A 14,775-nucleotide genomic window follows, 5' to 3' on the forward strand; every position below is an offset into this window, starting at 1 on the left:
ACATCCTCCATCTCAAACGAGGGAAATACTTGTACCCTAAGTCCCCTTGGTATGAGGCCTTTTTCTAAATACTTATTAAGGAATGCCCGATTCCACCAGATCCTCAAACGTTTGTTCAGGTGGTCCTTAAGTTGCCTGAAAATCTCCTGCTTGTCCCTGCCATTGGTCATCAGAGAAGCACCCGGGTCGTCACAGAACACATTGTTTAACTGTGATAGCCACGTTTGTTCACGGGCTTTATAGTCCATACTGAGGCTGACTTTAGTTGCTGTAAAATATACAGAAATAAACTTATATAAAACAAATGTCAGACAAATAATAAATATATGGCGACTCAATCGCATAATTATACAAACAGGAGGAAAAAATGAGTCAAAACTAGCCCAAATTAATATAAAGAAGGTTTGTAATTTATTGATTTTAAACAATAATAACTGAAACATACATTAATCATATAATAAATAGAATTGTGCACAGTGATCAATTCCTGGGTGCAACCAGGAACCAGGTATGCAGATAGGACAACAGGTATATCCAATTATTAGGGTTATCCAAAATTATCCCCTTATATCATAAGGTTAGCATCTAGCACATGGTATAAATATCAGTGGTTAAAGGGCTATACAAGCAAAAGCCATAGCGTACCATGCGCCCGATCTATACTGACCATATCAAATCCAAAGGAAAAAAGGTAAAGGGTAAGGGGAATGGACATGTTTATTTACCCATATTCCACAAAGTGCCGAGTCTGCGTCCTGGTGCCGTACCCCAACGCGCGTTTCGCGTTCGCCGTGTTGCCGCTTCCTCAGGGGGCGTGGCTTAATCCGGCTCTCCATCCGGTTTAAGTAGAATGTGATTCCGGTGACGCAGGTGATTATGATAGTGCGCTGATGTGAACCGCAAGCGAAATCTCCCTATTGCGCCCCAAGCCTCATTCCCAGCAGACGAGTCCGGATCACATGGGTGGGTCGGCGCCACGCCCACATCACATGATACCGGAACTCCAACAGGGACAGGCAAGGGACAGCTGTTCGCTCATATCAAAACCGTGTTTAAGTTAAAGCCAGGGAAGAAGGTGAAGTGAAAAAAGTGATAAACCGCATACGTAGAGGATGCACATTATACGTGCAACTATATATAACGTGTATTATCGCATTTTAACTGTGCCCTCCGTATACAATACAATAAAGTGATTTTAATCATAATGCACTAAATATATATAAACATTTATAATGTGCATTAAAAATTATGCATATAAAGTGACAGTGCCAAAGTGCCAATAGTGCAAAAACAGTAAACCTTCATATATATAAATATATCAACTTTATTCCACCTCAATACTTATATTATAATTTAAAAGATTACGCTTAACATATCCATCAGACATTGAGACGCCGAGAATAAATTGGGACAACTAAACTGTGCACTAGCCATAAGGAGGATTAATATCAATAGATTCCACAGATATAATCATGGAAACACATTATTACTCATTACTATCAATCCTCTATACTGTAACAATATGCAATCCATCTAGGCTATTTGCACATATCACATAAATCACAAAAATATAGAAAAATCCCGATAATGATTCATTTATTTCCCTTTATTTCCTGTAGATACTGTGTTCTTCCACACAACACCGATCCATCTTCAATCATCATCGGGTAAGTATAGTCCCTTCATCATCTGTTGTCTCCATATATATATCAACGTCACATGTCGCAGGAATATGAACACAAGCAAAAATCGCACTAAAAACAATAAAAAAGATAGAGACCAAATTAAAATCTAATGACATGGCAAGGACAAGACAGGTTTATATCAGACAAGATAATTTAGAGGAATGATGAGAAACCATGCGCCTCATTGAGGCCTTTAGGTGCCATAGTTCCCAAAACAGAAATCCATCGGCACTCACGTTGTGCTAGGATACGTTTTATATCCCCGCCTCTCACGCCACATTGCACATGATCAATCCCCCGCACCATAAAGGACTTGGGGTCACAATCATGGAATTGTCTAAAATGGCGCGGTATAGCTTTGAGTTTTGTCATATCAGTCTCCTTTGCTGCAGCCATGATATCTCGCACATGTTCTCGCGTGCGTATACCAAGACGGCGGGAGGTCAGTCCAATATAAACTTTAGGACATTTACATACAGCGTAATATATAACTTGCGTGGTATTGCAAGTTATATGATAATTAATGCTAAACGTCCTCCCACCATCTACTGCATCAAAAGAGGTGATACGACTAATGTTGGGACATGAAATGCATTTCCCACATGGAAAGCAACCCTTCACTGGGCCACTAGATCCAAAGTTGTACTCACATGTTTTGGGGATATAATGGCTGGATACCAGTAAATCCTTAAGATTTTTGCTACGTCTGGCTGTCATTGAGGGGTATTCTTTCAGAGCCCTAGAAAGCGAGGGATCGCTCCTGAGTATGCCCCAATGTTTTTGAAGGCAATTCCTCATCGTGGTCCACTCACTATTATACGTGGAGATAAATCTTACCAAGTCTTGTTGTTCGGCCTTCTTAATAGAATGGCCATTCCCAGGGCGTAATAGTTCCTCACGAGTTGTATATTTGGCCCTCAAATAGCCATTCTTAATACTCCTGTTACTATATCCCCTGGTCTGAAATCTAGTCCTAAGATCCAATGCCTGTGTTTCAAATTTAGTGGCTGAAGAGCAGATCCGCCTCATCCTAAGATGCTGGCCCACCGGGATGGCTTTAATGGTATTGTATGGGTGACCCGAGTCTGCATGTAACAGAGAGTTAACCGACGTGGACTTCCTGAAAACATCTGTCTGTAAATATCGCTCTCTGTCCACCTCAATTTTGATGTCCAGGAAGTCCACCTCGGTCTTACTCATCTGGTATGTCAATTTGATGTTATATGTGTTATCGTTTAGTTGTTGCATAAAGTCATGTAATGCGTCATCGGGTCCCTGCCATATGATGAACAGGTCATCGATATAACGCAGCCAGCACTGCACATGGTCCGCGGCCCGCGAGCCCCCCCCGCCAAAAATTTCCCTCTCCCAGTATCCCAGGAAGAGGTTAGCGAAGGAAGGCGCACAGGCCGCGCCCATGGCAGTGCCGCGCTGCTGTAGGTAAAAGACATCCCTGAAGACAAAAAAATTTCTTGTCAGTATGAACGTCAACAGTTCCATGACCAGTTCACAAATGGCATCATCCCAGTTGCTAGCACTCAGGAAGAAGCGGACCGCCTCCAGCCCATCATCGTGACCAATGCAGGTATATAACGACTGTATATCTGCCGTCACGAGACACATATCCTCCTCAAGTTGTATCCCATTGATCCGACGTAGGACATCCGACGTGTCTCTGGCATAGGAGGGGAGCGACTCAACCAGTGGTTTGAGATAATAATCCACAAATTTACATATGGGGTCGCTCAAGCCACCAATGCCAGAGACAATCGGACGCCCCGGTGGGTCAATGGGATTTTTATGGATCTTAGGAATGAAGTACAGTGTTGGAATCCTAGGGGATCTAGTAAGTAGGCCTTCTAACACACGTTTTGGAATAACGCCCCTTTCAAATGCACTTACTAGAATATCCTCCAATTCACCCGAGAATTTATCAATTGGGTTGGAATCCAGTTTTTTATAAGTGTCCCTATCCCTCAGATGTTTGTTGGCTTCCCTCTCATAGAGAGTACTCGGCCACAGAACCACATTCCCCCCCTTGTCCGCTGGTTTGATCACTATGTCCCTATAATTTCTAAGCTCCTCAAGAGCCACTCTTTGTTTTGCTGTCAAATTATCACATTTACGTTTCGTGGATATTTCCTTAAAATCCCACAAGTGACCCCATATATTTGAAACTAGACCCCCAAAGGAACTTATCTAGATGTGTTGTGAGAACTTTGAACCCCCAAATGTTTCACTACAGTTTATAACAAAGAGCCGTGAAAATAAAAAATCCTTTTTTTTCACACAAATTATTTTTAGCCCCCAGTTTTGTATTTTCCCAAGGATAACAGGAGAAATTGGACCCCAAAAGTTGTCCAATTTGTCCTGAGTACGCTGATACCACATATGTTGGGGTAAACCCCTGTTTGGGCGCACGGGAGAGCTTGGAAGGGATGGAGCACTGTTTTACTTTTTCAGTGCAGATTTGGCTGGAATTGAGATCGGATGTCATGTCGCGTTTGGAGAGCCTCTGATGTGACTAAACAGTGGAAACCCCCAAATTCTAAATGAAACCCTAACCCGAACACACCCCTAACCCTAATCCCAACCCTAACTCTAACCACACCCCTAACCCTAATCCCAACCCTAATCCCAACCGTAAATGTAATCCACACCCTAACTTTAGCCCCAACCCTAACCCTAACTTTAGCCCCAAGCCTAACCCTAACTTTAGCCCCAACCCTAACTTTAGCCCCAACCCTAACCCTTACCCCAACCCTAACCCTAACCCCAACCCTAACTGTAGCCCTAACCCTAACTTTAGCCCTAACCCTAACTTTAGCCCCAACCCTAACCCTAATGGGAAAATGGAAATAAATATATATTTTAAAATTTTATTATTTTTCCCTAACTAAGGGGCTGATGATGGGGGGACGCTTTTTATTGCAAAAAATAGTTTTTGCGTCTCCACATTTTGAGAGCTATAATTTTTCCATATTTTGGTCCATAGAGTCGTATGAGGTCTTGTTTTTTGTGGGACAAGTTGACGATTTTATTGGTACCATTTTCAGGCACGTGACATTTTTTGCTCGCTTTTTCTGATTTTTGTGAGTTAGAATGAACAAAAACCAGCTATTCATGAATTTCTTTTGGAGGGGCGCTTATACCGATAAAGCAGTTTTATTCTTCGGGTCAGTACGATTACAGCGATACCTCATTTATATTTTTTTTATGTTTTGGCGCTTTTATACGATAAAAACTATTTTATATAAAAAATAATTATTTTTACATCGCTTTATTCTGAGGACTATAACTTTTTTATTTTTTCGCTGATGATGCTGTATGGTGGCTCGTTTTTTGCAGGACAAGATGACGTTTTCAGTGGTACCATGGTTATTTATATCTGTCTTTTTGATCGCGTGTTATTCCACTTTTTGTTTGGCGGCATGATAATAAAGCGTTGTTTTTTGCCTCGTTTTTTTTTTTTACAGTGTTCACTGAAGGGGTTAACTAGTGGGACAGTTTTATAGGTCGGGTCATTACGTACGCGGCAATACTAAATTTGTGTACTTTTATTGGTTTTGTTTATGTAGATAAAGAAATGTATTTATTGGAACAATATATATATTTTTTCTTTATTTAGCAATTATTTTTTTTTTTACACATGTGAATATATATTTAACTTTTTTACATTACCCCAGGGGGGACATCACATTATAGTAACAGATCGCTGATCTGACACTTTGCAGTGCACTGTGTCAGATCGGCGATCATAAAGGCACTGCAGGGAGGCTTCCCGGCGCCTGCTCTGAGCAGGCGCTTGGAAGCCACCTCCCTGCAAGACCCGGAAGGCCCCTGCGGCCATTTTGGATCCGGGCCTGCAGGGAGGAGGAGGTAGGAGACCCCGGAGCAATGCGATCACATCACGTTGCTCCGAGGGTCTCAGGGAAGCACGCAGGGAGCCCCCTCCCTGGGCGATGCTTCCCTGTGCCGCTGGAACGCTGCGATCATCTTTGATCGCAGTGTGCCGGGGGTTAATGTGCCAGGAGCGGTCCGTGACCGCTCCTGGCACATAGTGCTGGATGTCAGCTGCGATAGTCAGCTGACACCCGGCCGCGATCGGCTGCGCTCCCCCGTGAGCGAGGCTGATTGCGCTGGATGTACTATTCCTTACAGGGGAAGTAGGGCCCACCCCACATGGACAGAATAGTACGTCCAAAGGTAGAAAGGGGTTAAAATTTAAAATAAAAAATGCAGCAAAAACGCAATGTATGAACATAGCCTTACAGTGCCTTGAAAACGTATTAATTCCAAATGAACTTTTCTACATTTTTTCACATTACATCTAAAAGTAAAAATATATTTTATTGAGATTTTACATGATATGTCATTACTAAATGGCAAGTATTTGTGAAGTGTAACGAAAATGATACAGGGTTTTCTAATTATTTTAAAAAATATAAATCTTAAAATTGTGTCGCACATTTGTAGTCATCCCCCTGTAGTCAATATTTTGTAGGACCACCTTTCACAGCAGTTCCTGCTGCAAGTCTTTTGGGATCTGTCTCTACCAGCTTTGCACATCTAGAGGCTGAAATTTGTACCCATTCTTATTTTCAAGTCTTGTCACAGATTCTCAATGGGATTGAGGTCTGGGCGTTGACTGGGCCATTCACACACATGAATATGCTTGGATTGGAATAATGAGCCCCATACATTGCTCCATACAGAATGGGCTCCATATAATGCTCCAGTATATGATGAGCCCCATATATTGCTTTGCATAAAATGGGCCCAATATAATGCTCCATACAGTATAGGACGGGCCCCATATAGTATAATGAGCCCCATTTATTGCTCCATACATTATAATGAGTCGCATATAATGCTCCATACAGTATATGATGGGCCGCATATATTGCTCCATAGAGAATGGGCCCCATATAATGCTCCAGTGTATGATGGGCCCTATATTGCTCTAAACAGAATGGGCCCCATATATAATGGGCCCCATATGATGCTCCATATATAATGGGTCCCATAAGATGCTCCATATATAATGGGCCCTATATGATGCTGAATATATAATGGGCCCCATATGTTGCTCCAGTATATATTGGGCCCCATATGATACTCCAGGATATGATGGGCCTCACATATGATGATCCAGTGTATGATGGGCCCCATATAATGCTCCACATATAATTGGCCCACCCAGGAGGGAGCCCACCCATGGGCGGAGGCACTGGCAAAGTCACAGGGCCCCCATAATATGCCGGTGTCCCCAATGGTGAGTAGGCCCCCACCTGCTCAGAGACCGGGTGTGCCGGGTGCTGACGCCGGCCCTTTTTATAGGCTATGCAATGGTTCTCTTCAGAGAAGAAGAATACTAAAACAATAGTGCAACTTTTTGGGGTAGCAATGCTAAGACCTAATATCGATCCTTTAATGAGCCTTGCCACATGGATAAAAAGCCAAACCGTATATTGTTTGCAGACACATGTTTTGGGGGGTGTACCCAAAGCAGAAGGTGTGAATTGTCTACCTGAGAGGTTTCTGACAAGGAGGCTAAGAGGGAACATTTCTCCTTGTGGGGAGTGTCAAGGCATAAGGAGACAAATACATTCCTCTTGGAATTTAAATATGCAAATAACCTCTTCAGAGAGGACGAGGACTAGAACTCCAGTGAAGTCAGACCAGACCTTCTGCGTTGTACTGAAAATTGGTAAACACCCCAAAAATATAAATAAGATGTTTGGTTTGGCTTTTTGTCCTAAGTCATGTGGCAAAAGCTTGTTAAGGGGTTGATATTGACTTTTTAGGATTGCTATATCCAATAGGTAGCACTAGCGTTCTAGCCCTATTTCTGTCTTTTTCCTGTTTCCTCAACATATAATCAGGGATGGATATCTGCGGATAGGAGGAAATAGAAGAGGAGGTGTACTCAGAGTAAAACAAGCAGCTGTCACGCTCATGCCCTCACTGATGGGTGTGAGCCAAGGTGGTTTGTGGCCCCACTGTGCCACGAACCAGACTACCCTGGAAAGGGCATGACTTTGACCTTGGTTTTCACTGGAGTCTCTGATGGTGAGGTCAGGCTTGTGCGTCAGGCAGCTGCCAGGTGCTACTTGAGGGTGGAGTCTGGCTGTGGCTGCTGATCCCACTTGGAGAACAGGAACACTAGGACAGGTGCGGGCATCTGGCAGGACTGGCAGATGAGCATGGCTGAAACTCAGATGAGTAGGTTGGCACGGCTGAGACACAGGCCTGGCAGAGACACAGGACTGGCAGGAACGGCAGAGACACAGGGCTGGCAGGCGCGGCAGAGACACAGGGCTGGCAGGCACGGCAGAGACACAGGGCTGGCAGGAATGGCAGAGACACAGGCCTGGCAGGCACGACAGAGACACAGGGCAGGCAGACATGGCTGAGACACAGGGCAGGTTGGTGTGGTGTATGAAGGAACAGGTAGGGACCTGTTCACACAGGAGGTGCAGGTACGGATATGAAGTATGAAGGAACAGATTGGGACCTGTTCACACAGGAGGTGCAGGTAAGGAAACAAGCAGGAAGGAATGAAGTATGAAGGAACAGGTTGGGACCTGTTCACACAGGAGATGCAGGTACGGAAACAATCCAGAAGGAAAGGAGAATGAAGGAACAGGTTGGGACCTGTTCACACAGGAAGAGAACCGCAAAGCTGTGGATAGGAGCAGTAGAGCAGCAAGAGATAGTACAGCAACAAAAGCTAAGCAGAGCGGAACTGCAAGGAATGCGGAAAGGAGCTGCAGCAAGAGGTTACTGCAGCAGCAGAAGCTAAGCAGAGCGGAACCATAAAGAATGCGGAGAGGAGCTGCAGCAAGAGATTTCTGCAGCAGCCGGAGCAGAGCAGAGTAGAACGTAGCAGAACCGAGTGTGGAGCAGAGGTAAAGCTGCAAGAGAGCAGAGCACAGGCAAAGCCACAAGAGCCACAAGAGTGTGGAGCATAAGCAAACAAAGGACACAAGGAAAGACACAGCAGGGAAAGAAGCCACTGACAAGGAGACAGAGGTAGGACAAAGTTCAGACAAGGTAATGGAACAAGACAAGGTACAAGAACGAAGACACAGGGACCAGGATATTCTGCCTCCTGGAGGGCGAACAACAAGAACAAGGCAAGGCTAGAACAGAAAAACTGAGACCAGGATATACAGCCTCCTGGAGGGCAGACAGACAAGATCAAGGCAAAGCTAGGAGCAGAACCTCCAGAGAATGAGGAACACAGAGCATGGCCTGGCAGCTTAGAAGCAAAACACTAAGTGAGTTAAACCATTGCACAGGCCCAGTCCACAGGGTGAATCTACCCTAAATACTGGAGGCCTCTTGGTAATTGGTCAGGAACAGATTAGACAGGTGCACCCTGATTCCATAAGAACCAGAGGGTTCTGGCGCTGCCCCCCTATGCACACAGCCAGGAGGCATGCAGAGAGCAGAGACACAGAACATGGAGCCGGCAACAGACAGAAATCACAACAAGACCTGGAGCAGTGAGTAAGATGATGTTTGATGGAGGGGAGACCATGTAGTGATGCCAGCAGAGTTGTTACAGCAGCAATGGTGGATGACAATGATTCAGGTGATGATGACACTTACCAGGTACTAGAAAGGTAGAAAGATGGCTATGAGGAGAAGGTTGAGGAGGACAACTTGAGGCTTGCCCTGATTGCTGACCAGCTTGCTTTTCCTAAACTAATGAGTGATGTCGCTGCATGTGCTGATGAAGAGCTGAAACTCTTATTCTATTCTAGTCGGACTGTCCACAACTCCTTTGTAGAATTTGCAAAATGTTAAAGAATTGACTGTTGTCAAAAAATTTCCCACACCGGAGGTGCCTGCCCATACAATTCACTACCGCTGGTTCTAGACTTTTCAGGTGCTGTTAAGCCTCTACCATCAACATTTGCAGTTTATAGTGTTAAAACATGTGAAAGGTCCCCTTTAAATTGTCCCCCTTTAAAAAAAAATTACTGAACCTCAAAAAATGTTTGCTAAATTGTAGTATAAAAACAGCTGTGCAAAAAAATTACTTTTTTATTTTTAATAGATATTTTGGGGTTTAGAAGTCTTCCCCTTTTAACAAAAATTCTGTAACTTAAAAAAAAATAACGATATTGCTATGTAGGTATGTGCATGGAAAGTAGTTTGCAGCAAGGTCCACCAGAATTGTTATGGCTATTATCAGTAAACAGTTGCAAATCCTTAACCTTGTTTTTGTGTCTTTTTCTTTTTACTTTAATCATCCCCTCCTGGAGCAAAAATATTACGTGATTCTAAAATGCTAGCCAAAAGTAAGATCACGCCTGAAAACAAACATACGTGAATAGCATGTAGCATGGTTTTAGGTGTGCAGTTGCAATTGGATCATTGAAACAGATATTCAAAAATTAAAATTAACTTTACCGTAAAGGATAGGAAAAGAAAAACTAGGTAGGATTACATCCCAAAAGAAAGCAACAGAAAGCAACATTTGGGAGGCGTGTATGTAACACCCCAGGGTCCTGGTTGTTACAGTGGTAATGCTTTCCTCACGGGGAGAGTGGTGTAACGCTTGGAAGCGAAGAAAGATCTTCTTTTATCAGGTAAACACAAACATACAACATGTTCACACTCCAGGCCAGAAGGGGGAGCTCTGATCCAGCTTGTGGATGGCTCCCCTATATATATTCTGGTCTGGAGGGAAAGTAGTCAGTGAGTGAGTGAGAGGAAGGAGTGAGTGCCAGACAGCAGACTGGAGCAGTCTGAGGCAGAGAGGAAAGCAGAGGGGCCATGCAGCAAAGAGGGTGCTGCAGCTCCTGGACAGAGATAACACAGAAGGAAGTACAGCTTGTAGTGAGCGTGCAGGAGAGCGAAGCACAGGAGAGTGAAAACCTGGGGAGAATAACTGCGACTGAGCAACTCCCTTTGAAGAGCGCAGATACTGGTAGCCGGAAGACCGGGGTTGTGTCAGACGCCAAGAGGCACAGCAGAAACTGGCAGGACAGCTGGACTACATTTCACCTGTCCACCCTAATACCTGAAGACTCAGTGGCGCATAGAGCCCAGGTCGTGATAGAGACCCTGTAAAAAGGCTCGAGCCACCTGTCATACGGGTTAGTGTCCTACCCTTTAAGGAGGACAGAGAGAACAGTGAGAACCTTGCCAGAAGCCACAGGCAGCAAGGGACTACACCACCATGGTTGGTAAAGGGGACCCTGAACTCGCTTCCAAGCTAGCCGGACCCTGCCTGTACCTGTGATCTGGTGCCCTGGACCGTGGTTGCCTGAAGTCTTCAGTAAACCAGGTAAACCTGTGTCCTCCGTTTCTTTCTGCACTACCCATCTCCATCTACATACCAGGAGCCCTGGAGACCCAGCTTCACCTGTGGGAAGTTATACCATTTTAGCTGCCATAACATCACCACAGTGCACCCCTTTAAGCAGCGTCGGTCACCTCTGACCGAAAACCACAGGTGGCGCCACGAACACAAACTTTATTCAAACCCCTTTAAGGACATTCCCCTTGTACATGGGCATCCAGGGCCACGGACTGGGTCGCCGCCACCGTGACACATCAACTTTAAGTTCTGGACCCAGTACCGAGTACCCCACAGTCCTGGCAGGTTTTCCATGTACACAGGGGCAGATTAAGTGAAGTCAGGGCCCTGAGCAGTTTAGAGGGCGAGGGCCATCCCCGCACTCAATCTGTTATGTGACTTGTCACATGATTCGCACATGTGCAGTTAGAAAATGAGAGATAACGGTAGTCAATTTATTTTCCCTTATGTACAACTCTATACATAACATAGCACTACATATAATAGAGGACATTATGTAATAACAGAGGATGCTATATATAACAAAATGTTGGAATAATGCTTAGTATTGTATATACTGCAACAACTACTACCTACTGGTGTTTAACCCCTTCCCAACATGCGCCGTACCGCAGTACTTGTAAGGCGGCACGATCGCACGGTCTCACGGTGAGCACTGTGGCTATCACATGTGGGTGTCAGCTGTATGTGACAGCTGACACCCCGCAGCAATGCCCACGATCGGCGCTAGCTCCAATTGTGGGCATTTAACCCCTCTGATGCCGCTGTCAGCAGTGACAGCGACATAGAGGGGCATCGCGCAGGGACGGGGGCTCCCTGCGCTCTCCCACCGGAACAACGCAATGAGATCGCATTGTTCCTGTGATCTCCATGGAGTCCCTGGATCCAAAATGGCCCCGCTCCTTCCAGATCCTGAAGTGAGGTGGCTTCCCGGCGCCTGCTGAGAACAGGTGCCGGAAAGCCTCCTGCACTGCCTGTCAGATTGCTGATCTGACACAGTGCTATTCAAAGTGTCAGATCAACGATCTGATGCAATATAGTGATGTCCCACCCTGGGACAATGTTATAAAGTAAAAAAAAAAAATGGAATGTATAAAAAAAAACCCAAACAAAAGAAAAAAATAAATAAAAAAATATTTTCTTATAAATCCATTTATGTAAATAAAAAAAACAATAAAAGTACACATATTTGGTATCGCCGCTTCCGTAACGACCCGCTCTATAAAACTATCCCACTAGTTAACCCCTTCAGTGAACACCGCAAAAAAAAGGCAAAAAACAATGCTTTATCATCATACTGCCGAACAAAAAGTGCAATAAAATGTGATCAAAAAGACGGATATAAATAAACATGGTACCGCTGAAAATGTCAACTTGTCCCACAAAAAAAAGCCACCATACAGCGTCATCAGCAGAAAAATAAAATGTTATAGCTCTCAGAATAAAGCGATGCAAAAACATTTTTTATATAAAATAGTTTTTATTGTGTAAAAGCGCCAAAACATAAAAAAATTATATAAATGAGGTATCGCTGTAATTGTACTGGCCTGAAGAATAAAGCTGCTTTATCAATTTTACCACACGCGGAACGGTATAAACGCCCCCCTAAAAGAAATTCAGGAATTTCTGGTTTTTGTTCATTCTGCCTCCCAAAAATCAGAATAAAAAGCGATCAAAAAATGTTATGTGCCCGAAAACGGTACCAATAAAAACGTCAACTCGTCCCACAAAAAACAAGACTGCATATGACTGTGTGGGCCAAAATATGGATAAATCATAGCTCTGAAAATGTGGTGATGCAAAAACTATTTTTTGCAATAAAAAACGTCTCTTAGCATGTGACAGCTGCCAAACATAAATACCCGCTATAAATAGTAAATCAAACCCCCCTTTATCACCCCCTTAGTTAGGGAAAAACAATAAAATTTAAAAAAATATTTATTTCCATTTTCCCATTAGGGTTAGGGTTGGGGCTAACGTTAGGGTTAGGGTTGGGGCTAAACTTAGTTAGGGTTGGGGCTAAAGTTAGAGTTAGCGTTGGGGCTAAAGTTAGGGTTGGGGCTAAAGTTAGAGTTAGGGTTGGGGCTAAATTTAGGGTTAGGGCTGGGGCTAAAGTTAGGGTTAGGACTTTGGCTAAAGTTAGGGTTAGGGTTGAGGCTAACGTTAGGGTTAGGGTTAAAGTTAGGGTTTGGATTATGTTTACGATTGGGGTTAGGGTTGGGATTAGGGTTAGGAGTGTGTCAGGGTTTGGGGTGTGGTTAGGGTTATGGTTAGGGTTGAGATTAGTGCTGGTATTAGGGTTAGGGGTGTGTTGGGGTTAGGAGTGTGGCAAAGGTTATGGTTAGTGTTGGGATTAGGGTTAGGGGTGTGTTCGGGTTAGGGGTGTGGTTAGAGTTATGGTTGAGATTAGGCTTAGGGGTGTGTTGGGGTTAGGGTTGGGGTTGGAGTTAGAATTGGGAGGTTTACACTGTTTAGACACATCAGGGGCTCTCCAAACGCGACATGGCGTCTGATCTCAATTCCAGCCAATTCTGCGTTGAAAAAGTAAAATTGTGCTCCTTCCCTTCCGAGCTCTGCCGTGCGCTGAAACAGTGGTTCCCCCCACATATTGGGTATCAGCGTACTCACGACAAATTGGACAACAACTTTTGCAGTCCAATTTCTCCTGTTACCCTTGTGAAAATAAAAATTTGGGGGCTAAAATATCATTTTTGTGGAAAAAAAAATATTTTTTATTTTCACAGCTCTACGTTATAAACTTTAGAGAAACACTTGGGGATTCAAAGTTCTCACAACACATCTAGATAAGTTATTTGAGGGGTCTAGTTTCCAATATGGGGTCACTTGTGGGGATTTCTACTGTTTAGGTACATCAGGGGCTCTGCAAACGCAACGTGACGCCCGCAGACCATTCCATCAAAGTCTGCATTCCAAAACAGCACTCCTTCCCTTCCGAGCTCTGCCATGCACCCAAACAGTGGTTTACCCCCACATATGGGGTATCAGCGTACTCAGGACAAATTGCACAACAACTTTTCGGGTCCAATTTGTCCTGTTACCTTTGGGAAAATAAAAAATTTGGGGCGAAAAGATCATTTTTGTTACAAAATATGATTTTTACGGCTCTAGATCATAAACTTCTGTGAAGCACTTGGGGGTTCAAAGTGCTCACCACACATCTAGATTAGTTCCTTAGTGGGTCTACTTTACAAAATGGTGTCACTTTTGGGGGGTTTCCACTGTTTAGGCACATCAGGGACTCTCCAAACGCGAGATGGTGTCACTTTTGGGCATTTTCTGTCATATGGGCCCCTCAAAGGCACTTCAAGTGTGAGGTGGTCCCTTAAAAAAAATGGTTTTGCAAATTTTGTTGTAAAAATGAGAAATCGCTGGTCAACTTTTAACCCTTATAGCTTCCTAACAAAAAATGATGCTTCCAAAATTGTGCTAATCAGACTAGTGCTAAGCAGACATATGGATAATGCTATTTATTAACTATTTTGTCCCCCTAATTTAAGGGCATAAAAACTAAAAGTTAAAAAATTGTTCGATTTTCAAAATGTTCCCCAAATTTCCATTTTTTTCACAAATAAACACAAGTCGTATCGAAGAAATTTTACCACTATCATAAAGTACAATATGTCGCGAGAAAACAATCTCAGAATCACCAGGATCCGTTGAAGTGTTTCAGAGTTATGACCTCATAAAGTGACAGTGGTCAGAATTGAAAAAAATGGCCTCGTTAGGAAGTTG

The sequence above is a fragment of the Ranitomeya variabilis genome, chromosome 2 (assembly GCF_051348905.1).
Source record: "Ranitomeya variabilis isolate aRanVar5 chromosome 2, aRanVar5.hap1, whole genome shotgun sequence".
Lineage (NCBI taxonomy): Eukaryota > Metazoa > Chordata > Amphibia > Anura > Dendrobatidae > Ranitomeya > Ranitomeya variabilis.